At 39.0% G+C, this 15,519-nt stretch overlaps 1 long non-coding RNA gene across 1 annotated transcript; it reads right to left on the bottom strand.

The window, feature by feature from the left end:
- Positions 1-1,854: 1,854 nt before the first annotated feature.
- On the bottom strand, positions 1,855-9,685 carry LOC130851726 (uncharacterized). The gene is made up of 3 exons (XR_009053258.1): positions 9,365-9,685; positions 2,492-2,568; positions 1,855-1,983 (listed from the first exon to the last, which is right to left on the bottom strand). It is a non-coding gene; the product is annotated as an uncharacterized LOC130851726 (long non-coding RNA).
- Between the last annotated feature and the right edge of the window lie 5,834 nt (positions 9,686-15,519).

The following is a 15,519-nucleotide window of genomic DNA, read 5'->3' as shown; positions in this document are numbered from 1 at the left end:
CTGAATACTAAATAAAGAATATTGAGAGGGCTTCCTTGGTGGCGCAGTGGTTGGGAATCTGCCTGCCAATGTAGGGGACACGGGTTTGATCCCTGGTCCGGGAAGAACCCACATGCTGCAGAGCAACTAAGCCCATGTGCCATAACTACTGAAGCCCGCACGCCTAGAGCCTGTGCTCCACACCAAGAGAAGCCACCGCAACAAAGAGTAGCCCCCGCTCCCTGCAACTAGAGAAAGCCCGCATGCAGCAATGAAGATACAACGTAGCAAATAAATAAATAAATAAATAAATAAATAAATAAAATTTATTAAAAAAATGTTGATTCACAGTCTCCTTTAGCATATTCAAATTACATGAAATTTGTCTTAAGACAGTGTATTTCTCCATCTCAAATTTCTCATTTTTTCTTTTTATAAAATTTGTTTAAACTTTTTATTTTGAAATAATTATATATTCATAAGTATTTCCAATCACAGTACAGGGAAGTGCCATGTACCTTTCACCCAGCTTCCCCCCAAAGTTACATCAGATACAACTACCCTTATTAAAAAATTATTATTAGTTCCTTGGTGTCCTTTCCTCAAGTTTCACCTGTCTTCTTCTATGAGCTCTTCTACATAGGCTTCCAGAACTCTTCATCTCTTATTTCTTGCCAAGCCATTGATGAATTTTCTTAAACACCAACATCAAATCCCTTCTCCAAGAAAACTGTCCTAATCATGGGAGGGATAGAATACTTCAATTAAGTGGGAAAAATAGGTTTTACTTTATTTTAAATACTAAAAAATAATCCCAAAGAAGAGAAAAACCATTTCATCTCTTAAGCTTGCAGGATCTATAGAGAGATACTGTCTCTACTGTAAGTTCTGAGAGCAACCTGTTTGCTGTGATTTCTAAGGGCATGCAAAATGATAATTTGTTGAAACCAGTGTGTACTTTTATCTCTTTTATGCAACTATTTAGAAAAAGTTGAATAAAAACATACATGATTTTCTATATATATTCATATTTCTTTTAAAAATTATTCTGCTGAGTACATGTCATTCACTTATTCAACAAATATTTATTGTGTACCTACTACATGCCAACACTCCATGCTAACAATGGTCTTTTATCCACCAAGATGATCTGGAATAAACATTACCTTTAAGACACTATAAATCCAAAAAGATAGATTGAAAACTCCTATTTTTCAGATCAGTAGGTTACTTCCCAATGGAATGGACATTCATGTTTAGGAGATGAGGGCATTATTATGCTCTAATAATTGGCTTTCAGGGTTAAAAAATCAATGTCCCTTTCAATATGTCTGAAATATATAAAATAACTTACCATCTGACAAGTTGACTCACTGATTTAATGATCAATACAAAGAGAATATGACTGGGATATCACCAACCCCTATAGTTAAAATGGGCATGTATTAAACTCCTTAAAAAAATCCCTCTTCATATTAAATATTAATTAGAAACCTGCCCCATGTCAGGGTTCTCCTTTAATCGATCTCCTTTCTAATATTAGTAGGGTGATCATTTGCCCCATTGGCCTGAAATGTTCTAATTCGCACCTGTTGTTCCAGCATAATTGTAAATTGCAACCCACCCCCCCCCGCCCCACCCCACCCCACCCCAAAAAATCTTGGTTTGGACGATAAATTATACAGTCAAACTAAGTATTAGGGTCTCCGGGATAAACGATCAAGGCGCCATTCCTATTTATTGGTATTACCTTGTCACAAGCTGTAAAAACAGTTTTCCTTTTGATTGTTTCTTCCTGAGTTGTCACAAAGACCTTCACATAAAATCACTCTGTCCCATTAAAGCAATTATTGAAACCCCCTTCAGTAATGACCACTTGTTTTAGTTTTCCTCCTCAGATTCCAAAGACGAAATGTAGACATTGCTTTTGCTGGGTCAGCGTCATAATTGTTCAGAGGCACAGCCTCGTGCAGGGAAAATTCCGACGATCTAATCCACAAGAATCTGAAAGAGACATTTTTCCTTGGTAACATTATCTGGTAGAAAGAGTCTGTGATTGACGACTAATTTTAGCCCAAAGAATGGAAAACGCAACATACTTAATTTCAATGGAAAATATGTATTTCTGGACCAAGATACCTAATGTCTCTAGAGTACGACCAGGGAATGAGTAATGGAAAGGTGAATTCGGGTGGCCCCCTTAGATATAATCTCTGTTAAAACTATTTAATCTCTGTGGTTCACAAGGAAAGCTTTTCTTGAGTTGATGAATGGAATGACATTTCTGAGAGTAAATGTTTCTATAACTATATTCTTGGCTGATTCTAGTAGCAGTGCCACCATTGATTCATTATTTAACTTTGGAAAATTGATCACTTTTTTTTCATCTGAGATTGTGTCCTCGTAGCACCAAAGCACTCAATCAATTCAACGTTTTTGAAAAAAAAGCACGTTTTAAAAATATGGGTTCATGAAGACAAAAAAACTAGTGAGGGAACTCAATTGTTTTCACCTGCTTGTCCGCCTGCTTCTTAACCCATCTGTAGACGGTGGATAATTCTGTTGGTTCCTGTCTTCCTGATGCAGTTGCTATGAGAGTAAATTACACACTTAGTAAAACATTAGGAACATTTGGGTAACAGAAGCTGAATGAACTTTATCATTCTTGTTTGTAGTTTGCCTGAAAAATTAAATTGAATGAGATGAAGTGGCCAAAGTTTGTTTTTCACTTTTTTTCTTCTCTACTTAAAATGAAAGTATATCTTTAAAAAATATTATTACTGATATAGCTTTATCGGAAGACAATGACGGATCCTGAAATGTCAATGAAACTCCACCATTGCTGTTGTTTTTGTTTTTAAATCCATACTTTTATCAAAATGAAAGAGATATCAGAAAAAACGGGCTCCTAAATTCCTTCTTAACCCAAGGAGCTGGGTTGAATAGCTAAAGAAATATTTTCCTGATAATTATCTCTTTTCCTATTTCAGGCATGGACTCTACCTCCTTCACCCTACCTCATCTGTACCTCCAGAAAACGCATAACGAAACCTGGAGCGCCCCCTTTCTTATGAGTCAAGACAGCTCCTTTCCCAGGAGTTCCAGGCCCTGTTGTGAAACATAGCCTGGGCAATTTCCCAGAGTTCCACAGTCCTGAGTGGACAGGGAAGTTCCAGGATGTGGAAGTAACGGAATCCAGTGGTTGGAGGTGTGGTGATAGTCCAGGCTCTGGTCTTCCAGGAAACCAATTTCATTGGGATAACCTTAACAGGTCATAGTACATATTATATACTAAAACCATCTGCAGTTCTCTTATAGGATAAACACCTGCAAAAAGAAGGTAAAGAATTGATAGCATTGAAAAAGATATATATATATATATGTTTTTTTTCTGATTAAGAACAATGACCTATTCCTGACTATGGGACAGGAACTACCCAAGGTTATGCTGTGTAGCCTGTGCACATCTCTGCGGTTCTCAAGAGATTTACTTGTGTTTCAGCCAACAATATGACAAGGATTTACTGACGTTTCAAAGTGAGGTCTTGGGTGTCGGAACTGGGGAATCTGAGACATAATCATTTGGTTGAAGAGCTCTAGGTTCCTTGAACATGCTTGTTCCTCCAAGAAACCTTGGAAGCTGCCATAGTAACTGTATGTTTCCTAAATGAGAAACTCGGGCAGAGGGGCAGAGTGGGGGTGGGGTATTTGTTTATGGTGGAGGGGTAACATTTTTTCACAACATATTTTGCTGGAAGGTCTACACTCTAGCAGCAGAACCAGCCTTAAGAAATGCTGGTAAGTGTTTTCTGGGCAATATTTACTTATTTTGGAATGGCTCTTCCTCTTTCCTACTTCCCCTGCCTAGAGGCGTTTTGTGATCTAGTTACCCAAGGTCCCTTCACTATGGCCCTCATCTGAGCTGATATGCTCTGGACTTCCTACACTTCTCATGATGACCAAATTTTCCATCAAGTTCTACCTGCATTACGCCCCACTCCCACTGGATATTTATTTCTGCTTTCAAGGGAGCAGGGCATTATCTGGTAACCTAATAGCATGAGAGTAGAAAGGGTAAAAGCAGTTTAATAAACCACACCTCTTACCACGGATGATTAGTAGTAACTCAAAGATGTGAATTGTTAGCGGTGAAGTTTCAGAAGCTATGTTGCAAATTGATGGGAGTAATATTTTAGGGACATAGACACATTTTTTAGCACCGTTAAAATCATGCACAATGACAAATACCTGGTCTGAGCAAGGAAGGCCCAGCCCTCGAGCCTGGGACAGTCAAGAGTCCCTGTTTTGCATAGCCAGGTCTCATCCCCGTTGAGGGAGGAGGTGCTGGCAGGGAGCAAGACAGCAGGAGACCATGCCTAACTGCTCTGCCAACAAGCAGACCAAGGACTGTACATTCCTTTCTCCTGGGGGAAGGGGGGGAGGTTGGCACCAAGAGAGGGTGCTGAGCACCCCTGCCATGTGCATATACACCCTTACCCAGGCATTCCCAGCCTCACCCCGTGGCTTGCCTACAGGCTGATTCCTAAAAGATCAGAGAGACAAATGATTCAGAAGTGCCTGCAGCTGATTCCTACTTAGAATATGTAATCTCACAATCGTGCCTGTTTTCTTTTAAGTGCTTATATGCCTCCGATCGAATCTTCACTCTGCTCTCTAACTGTCCCTTTGAAAGCAGCAGCAATGCTTTATTTCTGATTACATGATGACTTAAGCCAAATAACTTTAAAAATGCCCACAGCAGTTTTGATTTGACACTGTTTATGTTTCATTTTTGCTATCCTAATCCAAGATTTTCTGAATATCTTCATAGCCCAGCCGGGACACATTCGCTGAGTTATTGACTGGGCAGGGTTCTGATTTAAGCTCTTAGGAACATTTCCCATGTGACATACAGTGATTTTTAGTGAGAATCAAGGGCAACATTGTTGGTTCCTAATAATTACGTGGTTTCTGTATGTAAATGCATGTCTTTCACACGCGTAAATGCATAGGATTTCCAGCGCTGGTTCAAGTACACCCCCCCCCGCCCCCCCGCCATGAATCTCTGGTCTTCATTTACTTATTATTCTCTCATTTGAGGTAACTTCTCCATTGCTTCTATAGCTACTAGATAATAACAAATACAAAAAAATGCTTAAGGAAAACAACCTAAAGTCATAATTTATCACTTTTAAGAAAAGAATGGCATTGCAACTACACACATGCAATTAAACAGGGATTTTTCTGGGAAAGTGATGAGGTAAATGCATTACCGAACTCCAATAAACAGTATTTGCTTTATCAGCAACAGAGTAAATAGGTAGTTTTATTATTCCTCTAAATGGTGATAAAACATGAAGAAATGCCATTCAGAAGGTTTTGGGTTTTTTTTCAAATGCAGTGCATATCTGTGTGTGTGAGCCCATTCCTTTCATTAAACCACAATATTAACACTGTCGAGAGATTACTACAGTGGTGCGCAAAGCTGCAGTGATGCTGCATTCCCAGAGTCCTCAATAAACCTGAGCAGGGGAAAGCATACATGCGAAGTGAACAAAAAATTGAAATAACTGTAAATTAGGTTCAAGGCTATTCCCTGGAGAGAGGAAGATGTTGGTTATCATGATTGTGCCACATTTTAAAAATTCCCATATCATGTAAGCCTTTAAATAATAATGGCAGATAATTTTTGAGTACTGTTTCAAGCATCATGCTTAGCACTTTACTTGCGTTCTCATTTGAGACATAATTTTTGTATAGATGAAACTATTATCATGCTTATCTTACAGATGTTTTAGAAACATGTACATGTAAATACCTACACCTACAACATGTGAATTTGAAATTCCCCCAAAGATCTACATGACTTGAGAGTGGTGTTAGGATACATAGAGAGGGTAATTTTTTTTTCTTAGTCACTACTGATGGACTCCATAGCGTCATGGTGTTTCTGTGTATGTGCACGTGTGCAAAACACATTTTAGGTTTCGTCACCAGTTTCCCCCCCTTTCTATTATCTTCATATTTATGATGGACAAATCTCACTTTGAAGTCTCTTGCCTTGGAATCTCTTTTCTAGTAAAATTTCATGATAGTTCACATTTCCCAGGAAGTCACCTTTCAAACGTTCAAAGGGATGTTAACTTTTTAAAACACAAACATACAAAACGTCTTACACTCACCATGAGAGAAAGGTTTTGTCTCCCAGTGCCATCTTCCCAGTTACTGCGTACACCCTGAAGGCTAATGTCATTTTAGCCAGGACCCCACCCTGTTCCTTTTCTGTCTTTCTTGTGGCTTGGGGCCTTTACAGCTTTCACATCTCTTTGCCTGGCTTTGAGATCAGGCTCTCTGACACTGTACCTCTGTGTTGCTTGCAGAGGCAACTTAAAACATACAATCTCCAGACGGGAATGATTTAGCAAAATTAAAAACAGACAGGGGGCCGAAAAGGCGGGAGGTGTCAAATGTTCCTTCTACCCCACTATCAGTTTGATGTGGTGGCCTTGTTCCTACCTAGTCCCCCTTCATGCTGTCCACTACCAAAAGTTAAAATGCCTGAAATGTTAACAGAATACACATGGATAGAGATATGGATACCCTTTCTTGTGCCTTGTAACCCAACACATGGAGTTTTAATTGTGGCTTATTTCAACTTAATTTTGCTTCACCCTTAGGATGAAAGAGACTTATTTCAATAAGTCTCAAGAGGTATTGTAAAACGTACAAGCACTTCAAAAATCTGCTTAGCCACCTCAAAAGAATACTGGTGGATACTGAGCACCTGCCTTCGGAGTGAGCGTCCTTCCTCTTTCCAAACACAAACATGGTCATATTGATGCATTGATATCAAAGTTGTTGAATGTATAACACACACTCTTATTCATTATTCAAGCACATGGGTAAATAGAAAGTCTGCTTTGGTTACAAATAAATCTAAGAGAAAACAGGCAAAAGAGGTATGGATAGAGAAACAATATCATGTAATATATCCTTTCCTCAGTACCTGCCAGGAGTGAGATAAGCTAGCTCAATAGTGCTGAGAGGTTTCATTACAAATGGAGAATTTCCTAGCTAGCCCAGATCTTGAAATCAACCTGGTTCAACACGACCCATTAAGCTGTCATTAGGCCCAAGGTAAAGACTCACATGGGGATGGGATGGCTATTACCGAATGCAGAAATGCATTGCTCCACTGTTTTCAGATCTTATGTTCATTTTAAAATCCATACCAGACAAAAGATTACTACATGTTAGGCTGTGTCTAATCTCTAGCATGACTCCTGAACAGGGTCATAGTATGTACTTAAAGCTCTGTTAGACTGTGACCAACTTTCAAAGTGGTTTCAAGCACAATTTCTGAGTTTTAGTGGGGACGAAAGCCCTTGTACCCTGGTTTAGTTTCTTGTTAGTGCCTTGCATGACTTTCTGCAAGATATGACCCATGGAATTCTGCAGCACAAAAACGATAAGATGTTTGCTATCTTTCATTTTCTGCAAATAGTCTGTATTTACAATACTACTCCAGTGGTTTCTGACTACCGCTTAGGGTGATTTTGCTTAGCCTAGCGGAATGTCCTGGAAACTACTGGCAATGATTTAGCCTCCAAAATTGGAACACATTAGTAGAGACAGAAAGCCTATGAACAAATAGTGGGCATGTGCCAGAGTAAATAAGTGTGGTTCATGAGCTGCGGTTAGAAATGTCTCTCTTTCAGTATGCAGGGCAAAGCTTTTGCCAGCATTTGCCATAAAGTCATCACACAAAGCAGTTTTTCCTCTTGGTAAGACAGACTCAATGAAAGAGTGCTTCTAGTTTCACAATCTACTGTTGGGGCTGCAGTTATAGGTCATGCAAAGGAGACCTGAATGGAGGGGTCCTTTTTCCAGCTAGCCTTTCTCATTCTGCCTGCTGCCAAGCTTCTGTGAAAAAGAATGAAACCCAGGAGGGAGTAAGGAGGAGGTTGGAAGAGGAAAGACTCTTTGTAACGCTCAACACTCCTCCCAGGATCTCATAACAAACCACAGAGTCAGTTTGCTTCCTCTCTTTTCCAAACCCAAACTTGGCCCTTACTGTATAACTCCTTCGAAGCACTTGGTGAGGCTATCATTACTGGGTGAAGCATTAAGACACCTTCCTCTGCAGAGTTCTGTCAGAAAGGCTCAGAGGCTGAAGGAGACAGACAGATATGGTTTCCACGTTAGGCTGTTCGCATTTTCCTTTAGAACTTAACTCCTTGACCACACATTACAGGAGGATTTAGTACATTTAGATTGGAATAACATGATTTCTGGTGCAGTGTGCATGCTTGCCCTCTGAGAGTGGAGTCTGGTTTCATGCAGTTTTTTTTCCTCTATAGACTGCTTAGTCTTAGCAACCACTGAAATCCAAGAAGAAGCCTTTTTTTTTTTTTTTTTAACTGAAGAAGCCATTAATCAATACTCCATAAGACTCATTCATTGTGGGAATATTGTTGTAGGGGCACGTATGGTTCACCGTTTAAAAAGGAACATAATGAGAGGAGTCATTTTACAGGCCTTCTTATGATCACCACTGTCGTCATACCATAACAGAGTAAAATGTGGATAAATGTTTTAGAATCACCTCATACATGACAACTTTAGAAACAGATAAATCTGAAATATTGTTTATGCACTCGTTCACAAATTTCCTGATTTATTCCCATAATTATGGATCCCACAGTTAATTTATGTGCCAGGCATTATGCTAGGTACCACGAATATAGAGATGAAGGTCTTAGAGACTCATTTGCTGAACAAACCTATATAGACAGTAGCACTTTGTCATATACATATCAAATACACATTTGACTACAGAAAGTTATGCTTCATTTTTCTTTCATCTGAAGATCTCCAAACCCTTTCCTCAAAGTCTCATAACCAAGGACTCTGAGGTCCTAATTGGAGTCATAACTAGACTCCATATTATTGAATAAGTCCATTCCTCAGCCCCCCAAATCAATAGGCTTTTGCCGTAAGTGAAGTTGGCAGGCAGAATGAACTAGTGGGATGAACATGGGTTTTTGGAGTAGATGACTATGTGGTACCTTACCATCTCTACATCTCAATTCCTCCTTCTTCAAAGTGGGGTAATAATATCTCAAGGCTTCATGAGAATTGAGTAATAGTTGGAACAGGGTAACCATTTGATAAATTAACATGCTTAGCCCTTCCCCTAGGCACTAGTTAGATGGGTCCATAATGATCCGAAACGTCATTTTACTGTGCCCAAGTCTCCTTCTTACAGGGATTGATGCTGAGAAGTAAAATAGTCTATGTAGATATTTTAGATATCAGAATTGAAGTGACAATGAACAGAAAACGAAGAATCACAAAAGGAAAACGAAAGGACATGTACACTTACCACGTTAGCCGATCTGGCGGTTCTGGGCTGGCCCGAGGACTAAGTGAATGGTGCACTGCATGGAACTGTCAGGAGCTAACTCGCATTTGCTTAAATTTAAAACTGGACATTGTAGTCTTGCTTTGCTAGTTTTTCAGACTACCAGCTCATTCTCCCTAAAGTTCATTCCGACAAAAGGACAGCACCTTTCCCGTCCAGTGTCCCAGTTCCTTTAATGCTGAGATTTGTGTTCTTTTATGCTGGCTCCGGAAGATGCAATAGTAATTTTGTCGGCCAAGCTTTTGCAAGGAGCACTGCAATCATATGGCTTCTTCACCTGTTTCCCCCCTGCCAGTCACAAAAGAACAGGATGACATGTATTCAAAATGCACAGGCAAAAAATAACAACCAATTACTGGAAGGACAAAAAGGTTTCATGGTGTATATGTCATTCCTATCCAAGGTTCTGCAAAATGCAGCTACATTGTCACGGCTGTATTCTCTGCTATGGTGCCATCCTCCCCAGCTAAGGATAAAAGCCTAGTCTAAGAATGGAGAGATGCACTCCACATGACAAACATTCAATTCTCTTCAAGATGGCTTAACTTTTTTTTATCATTCTCAATTTAATGATATTTTTTTTTACCAGTAGAAACACTTTTTCCTTATCTCACCAATTGTTTTCTAAGAATTTTACATTGTATTACATGTTAACAAAGAATTATAATATCTGCTAAATTAAGGCAGAGTCAAAACCTAGCCATCATCATTTTGATAATCTCAGCTGCACCCTATGAACACACTAAAAATTGATTTGATGAGTCTTTATTTCCTTTAAAAATCCCCCTGAGATACATGGGAGAAAAGAAGATGCTATGGAACCTGGAGAAAGCAAAGCACCAGATTAAATTGGAACAGGCTAAATTACAGGCTTTTGGGTTTGGTCAAACGAGTGTAAGCAAATAAATCTGTTTTGGCAAAGGAGAATTCTCTCTCGCTCTATCACATATGTGCGCGCGCGCACACACACACAGGTCTGTAGACTAAGTTTCTTTACCTGTATTTGTTTCCTCTATCTTGCCTATCCTTGCCTGACCCTGCATACTTCCAGTATTTAGGTTATCTAACTTTCTATTTATTTTGGTAAAAAAACTCTTGGGCTGTTTCAAAGGCATAAGAGAAATGCAGTTGAGAAATGGTGTAAATCAAACAGATCCACCTTTCTAACTTGCGATGTGGTCAGGATATCTGGACACTGTCAGGGCATTGTAACCCACATCCCAAAGTGACTTTGTTACATGAAAGGGAGTTTAATTTTTTTCCTCTTTGTAACCTCGTGAAATTTCCACATTAAAGAGCAATCACATCTTTCAAACTAGAAATGATTGTGTTTGGCACCACAGCCTCTGGTGTAATGGGTTGAGCTTGTTTTCACTAAAACGAAATCAGCTTTCAAAATAAATCATCTGTAACAACATCCTACTCCCTAAATCGTATAATCCTATTAACAGAGTTTCATTTTTTTCTTTTTTTCCATTGTCACTGGACTGACAAGATTGGCCAAGTTTCAACGTGGAGAAACAGAAAACTTTGGAGGACCCGGCCAATGCAAGGAAAGCTACCCAGCTTCTGCCTTGCCAGATCTTAATGAGCCCTTAAATATAATCATCTGTGTTTCACCTCCACCTAATGTGCTCCATGGGTAACACGGTTATCCAGTCATCCAGCAATTCAAGTCATTCAATAAATAGTCCAGTTGGGACAACCAAAGGACAGTGGGTTGCTATGGTTATCCCAGTGAATAAGACCTTTATCAAAATTACATAAGAGTGCCAATGTGCTGAATGAAAATGTATCCCAAGTGGCTGCTGGGAGAATCTTTGCCAGAAGTGTAAATTATGTGGCAATATCTAAAAGAGCACGTTATAATTTCAGATTTCTCGGGAACATGTATTTTTCTTTGAGGGTAAAAAGAAGAAAAAGAAACATCTTATAATAACCAACTAGATTTGTTTTCTTCTGCCAGCAGGAAGAAAGAGCTCCTAGAAAATGTTTAGGGAGTTCCCAGCCAAAATGTACTGTTCAGCTTGATCTTTGCCTCTTCCAGACAGAATGAGACACTATTTGCATTTAGGTTTATCAGTCAGGAAACTGACAGTCTGTGAGCACAATGTTCTTATTAAAATAACCCATCCGAAGCAGTTGGAAGCTGTGGTCAACTTAGAATTTTCCATAGTTAAGTGACAGGTCAAAAAATGTTACTAACCTAACCAGGTCCTGTCCTGCACAGGCTGCTCCATTTGGGGCTGAAATTCACAGACTGTACACCTCATCTCCCTGGATAATGTTCCTTCTAGCCAGTCCTTGGGGAAAGCTTTTTTTTTTTAAGAACTTTTATTGAGATATAATTGACATACAATAAACTGCATATATTTAAAGTGTACAATTTGATACTTTTTTCTTATTAGTAAATGTATATATGGCAATCGGGGAAAGCTTTTTTTTTTAAGCCGCTAATTGCCGGCACAACATTTACATGCAGTTTCTAGAGTAACTCAGTTCTCCAGTCAATGCAAACTCGATGTTGGTCTGATCTTGTCCTTTGGAAAGCTTTCCCTCGGACAGAGGCTCCTTGGTTTTCAGTTTTTCTTACTCTATTGGAGAACTGTTAACCCTGACCCTAGAACACAGTTCTGGGTTTGGATTCTGTCTCTGCTGCTTAATAAACTTGGCCAAGATATTTAGCTTTGTTAAGCCTCAGTTTCTCCATCAATTGAACATACATAATAACATTACCTGGCTTAAATGATTATTGTGAGGATCAAACAATAACTGGAAATTAGTAGTTATCCCTCTATCCTTTAGAATAGCTGTGAGACCATTTTGCATAAAATTAATTCCCATATGAGTGAATAACAGCAAATAGTAGAAATAAATGATTTTGTAACTTCAAATCTGAAAGCATTTCACTCAAACTTTTATTATTATAAAAAGGGTAATTAGATGCAAATGGAGGGTTCTAGATGTTCACCATTTGCCTCCCATGAATGCCCTAGAGATACAGTGGTTTCCTTATATTACAGATTAAACAGTATTTGAGAGTTGATTGATTTCCTAGACCACAAGAAAAGCAGCAGTTTTCTATGAGAAGTTACTTTTGGATCTGAACTAGTTTTAGATAAACTGGAAAGGATCATAGAGCTTGAATGAATGATAATTGGCTTCTGTAAGGTTTCCCACTGTTTAAAATTTTATGGTCATTATTTCAAACTAGTGAAAACAAAAGTTACATTAAAGAATGAAGGCTATTTCTCTTTCAGCAAAAAGTTTAGTAGTTATGCTGAAATGGATGAATACTTTCCCCCTCTATGTAAGGCATCTAGCCCTAGGGAAATAGGCCATATTGCTTATGGAGATATCAATTAAAAAAATTAAGTATTATCTTACTATGAGGGAAATTTATGTATATAGTTTTATCAGAATATACTTAACGGGATGGTCTTTCTGTAATCATTTGTGAAATTATTCTTATTTTCATTCTTTCTCAGTGACTGAAATACTTGTTTTTATTTATACTGTGTAGATCTACAAGATATTCTATGTTTAGTTGGAGATATGAGAAAACAAATGGTCATCTTGATTTAAAAATGGTTAGTTGTACATGAACCAGGTCATATTTTAACGAATAATTTCTTATGACAAATTGGGGCATTTAGGGGCCATATTAGTGGCATATTTCTTCATGACTGATTGGGCTGAGCATGAAGTTAAATCAAACTAGTTGTCAAAATATCTGAAAATATCGAATTGGCTATTTATTGTTTAACAATATTGTTTATTATAAACATAATTATTAATGTTTACTTACAAACCGTAAAATTCTCCCATTGTAAGTGTACAATTATGTTTTAAAAGTAGGGTTATAGATTTGTGCAACCATCATCACAATCCAATTTTATGATGGATTGACCAATTATTGACCCTGAGTTTTAGACTGTTTAGACAGAGCCTCAATGATGTGCAACCAAAATGGAAGGGTCCTCAAACAAGTTCACCATTCCTAGGTTCTATTACTAACCTTTATCATACAGTGATGAAGTCATTTGTATACAGGTCTGTGTCTCTGACTAGCTTCTGAGCTTTCTTGGGGTGAGAATATGGCATAAGGAAATATTTTAACACATTTCCTTAGAATACCAAACTCTGGAAATATCTCTCTGCAGATGGTAGATCCAGTACCAATGGCAGCCTCAATGTTTGAGGCACAAAGGTCCAGCATCAGGCCTGCTCTCCTGGTTCCTTAGGTTCTCTATCTTTTGGTTACCTTTCTTCAGTGTGACTACGCCCAATACTGAACATGTTTTCGGTGAGTGTAAAATAGGTAAAGCCTTCCCACCACTTTGGGATGTTGACTTAGCATTTTTGAACTGCAATTAAAAGGACGTTTTTACCAGCAAACAAAAACAGCACTGGCTTGAGTAGGTGGACCTGGGTCATTTCTGAATCGCAGGGCAGTGGGTGATCTGTTGGTACACTCACTTCTCTGAAGCTGCTTCTCTCAAGGACTTATCCTGGAGCTCCACTGTTGTCTTGGTCAGTGTCTTCACAGATCAAGGGACACTGTGTAAACATCATACAAAGTTTGTAGTTGAACTTTGCTGCTCCCTGATGATAATCATTTTGTTCCCAAGCAACCAGATGTTAAACTTGGCATTGCAGCCGTTGAAACTGGCCTCCTTCCTCTGATGACAATAGCATCCAACTGGGACAGATTGTCTGACCCTCTCCTTCAGGCTGCCAAAACAATTGGTTGAAAAGTAAAAATGCAGTCAATCAGTTCACTGCCTTGATACGTGATGGATCCCCCCTCATCCTCACCCCACAAGGCCGAACTCATTTGAATGGCTTTTCTTACAAAATTGGCAGCCATTTTGGCGGCTTGTAGAGAGAGCCTCAGTGAAAAATACTATGCAGCACTCACTCACTGGCCTCATGGAACGCGATGATTTAAACCTTATGCTGCGGTAGTCCCGGGTGAAGCGCAGCTGCAGGCAGGCCAGGTATTCTCATAACACAATGCCTGACAGATTTCTCTAAACAAAGTAAAAACGGCTGTCAGCAAAGACTCTCACCTCTCTGGGTCTCTTTTCAGAAGGGTGTGTTGGAAAGGGAGATGTGTTTGTAGTCTGCTGGAAAGAGGGACAAACACTCCATTAAATGTTAAATCCTTTGGTCCCCTTCAGAACACTAAATCCTGACTCCTATAGACAAAAGACAGAACCTATACTCAGAGTTTACAAAGTCGACTTAGCTCTGAGCTGGAGTAAGCGAGGACATTACCCCATTAACCTTGGATAGACAACTGGGCTTATATCATGGTCTGGAGTCTTGCCCTTAGAATCCACAATTGCTGTGCATTACATGATACACAGCATGCTAACAATTACTCCCATGTGGTAGAATGACTTTTTTCCCCTGCTCATAATAATATGCCAATTTCCCTAGGGCACAGGTGGCATCCAAAGAAGGCCTTATTTTCTACAGGAATTGTTTTTTTCAGAAGTTGGCCAGGCCAGATGGCTACCACTTACTTCATGGCCTCTATATTCTCACTAACATTTTCTGGCCCAAATATGAATATGTAAAAGAAAAACAGGAGGGGACATTGGGCTTTTAACACTTTGGTAGAGTGAAGGATCAAAGGCCAGAAATCATGTAAATAAGTCTTTTCACTTCTGAGAATGACATGAATTTTGGACAATTCAAGATGGGAGCCTCTTCACTTGAGCATCTAAAATTTCTAGATCATAAGAAAGGGCTATAGTGTTATGCTGGCTGACCAGGTTGAAATAGAACAATGGGCAGTTGAGGTGAACTCATCAACCTTAGAGCCTCAGATTAAATTTGCAGCATAGATGGCAAACTATACAACATTTTTTCCTTAGCTCCTATGCCATAATACTTTATGATCCAATGATGGAGCTTGGGATGCATTTAGACATTGTGCACAGCTGTATTAGACAGACTGCTGTGCCTTATGGTCACATATTTATACGACTGTCTTCTCTATTAGGCTGTGGCTCTGTTAGGACAAAGACTGTATCTTAGGCATCTTTGAATCTCCAGCTTCAATTTCAGGGGCACAGTAAGTATTTTGTGAATGAATGAATCATGGC

Source organism: Hippopotamus amphibius, chromosome 4 (genome assembly GCF_030028045.1).
Source record: "Hippopotamus amphibius kiboko isolate mHipAmp2 chromosome 4, mHipAmp2.hap2, whole genome shotgun sequence".
Lineage (NCBI taxonomy): Eukaryota > Metazoa > Chordata > Mammalia > Artiodactyla > Hippopotamidae > Hippopotamus > Hippopotamus amphibius.
The sequence above is the reverse complement of the archived record's forward strand: the minus strand, read 5'-3'. Positions and strand labels throughout refer to the sequence as shown.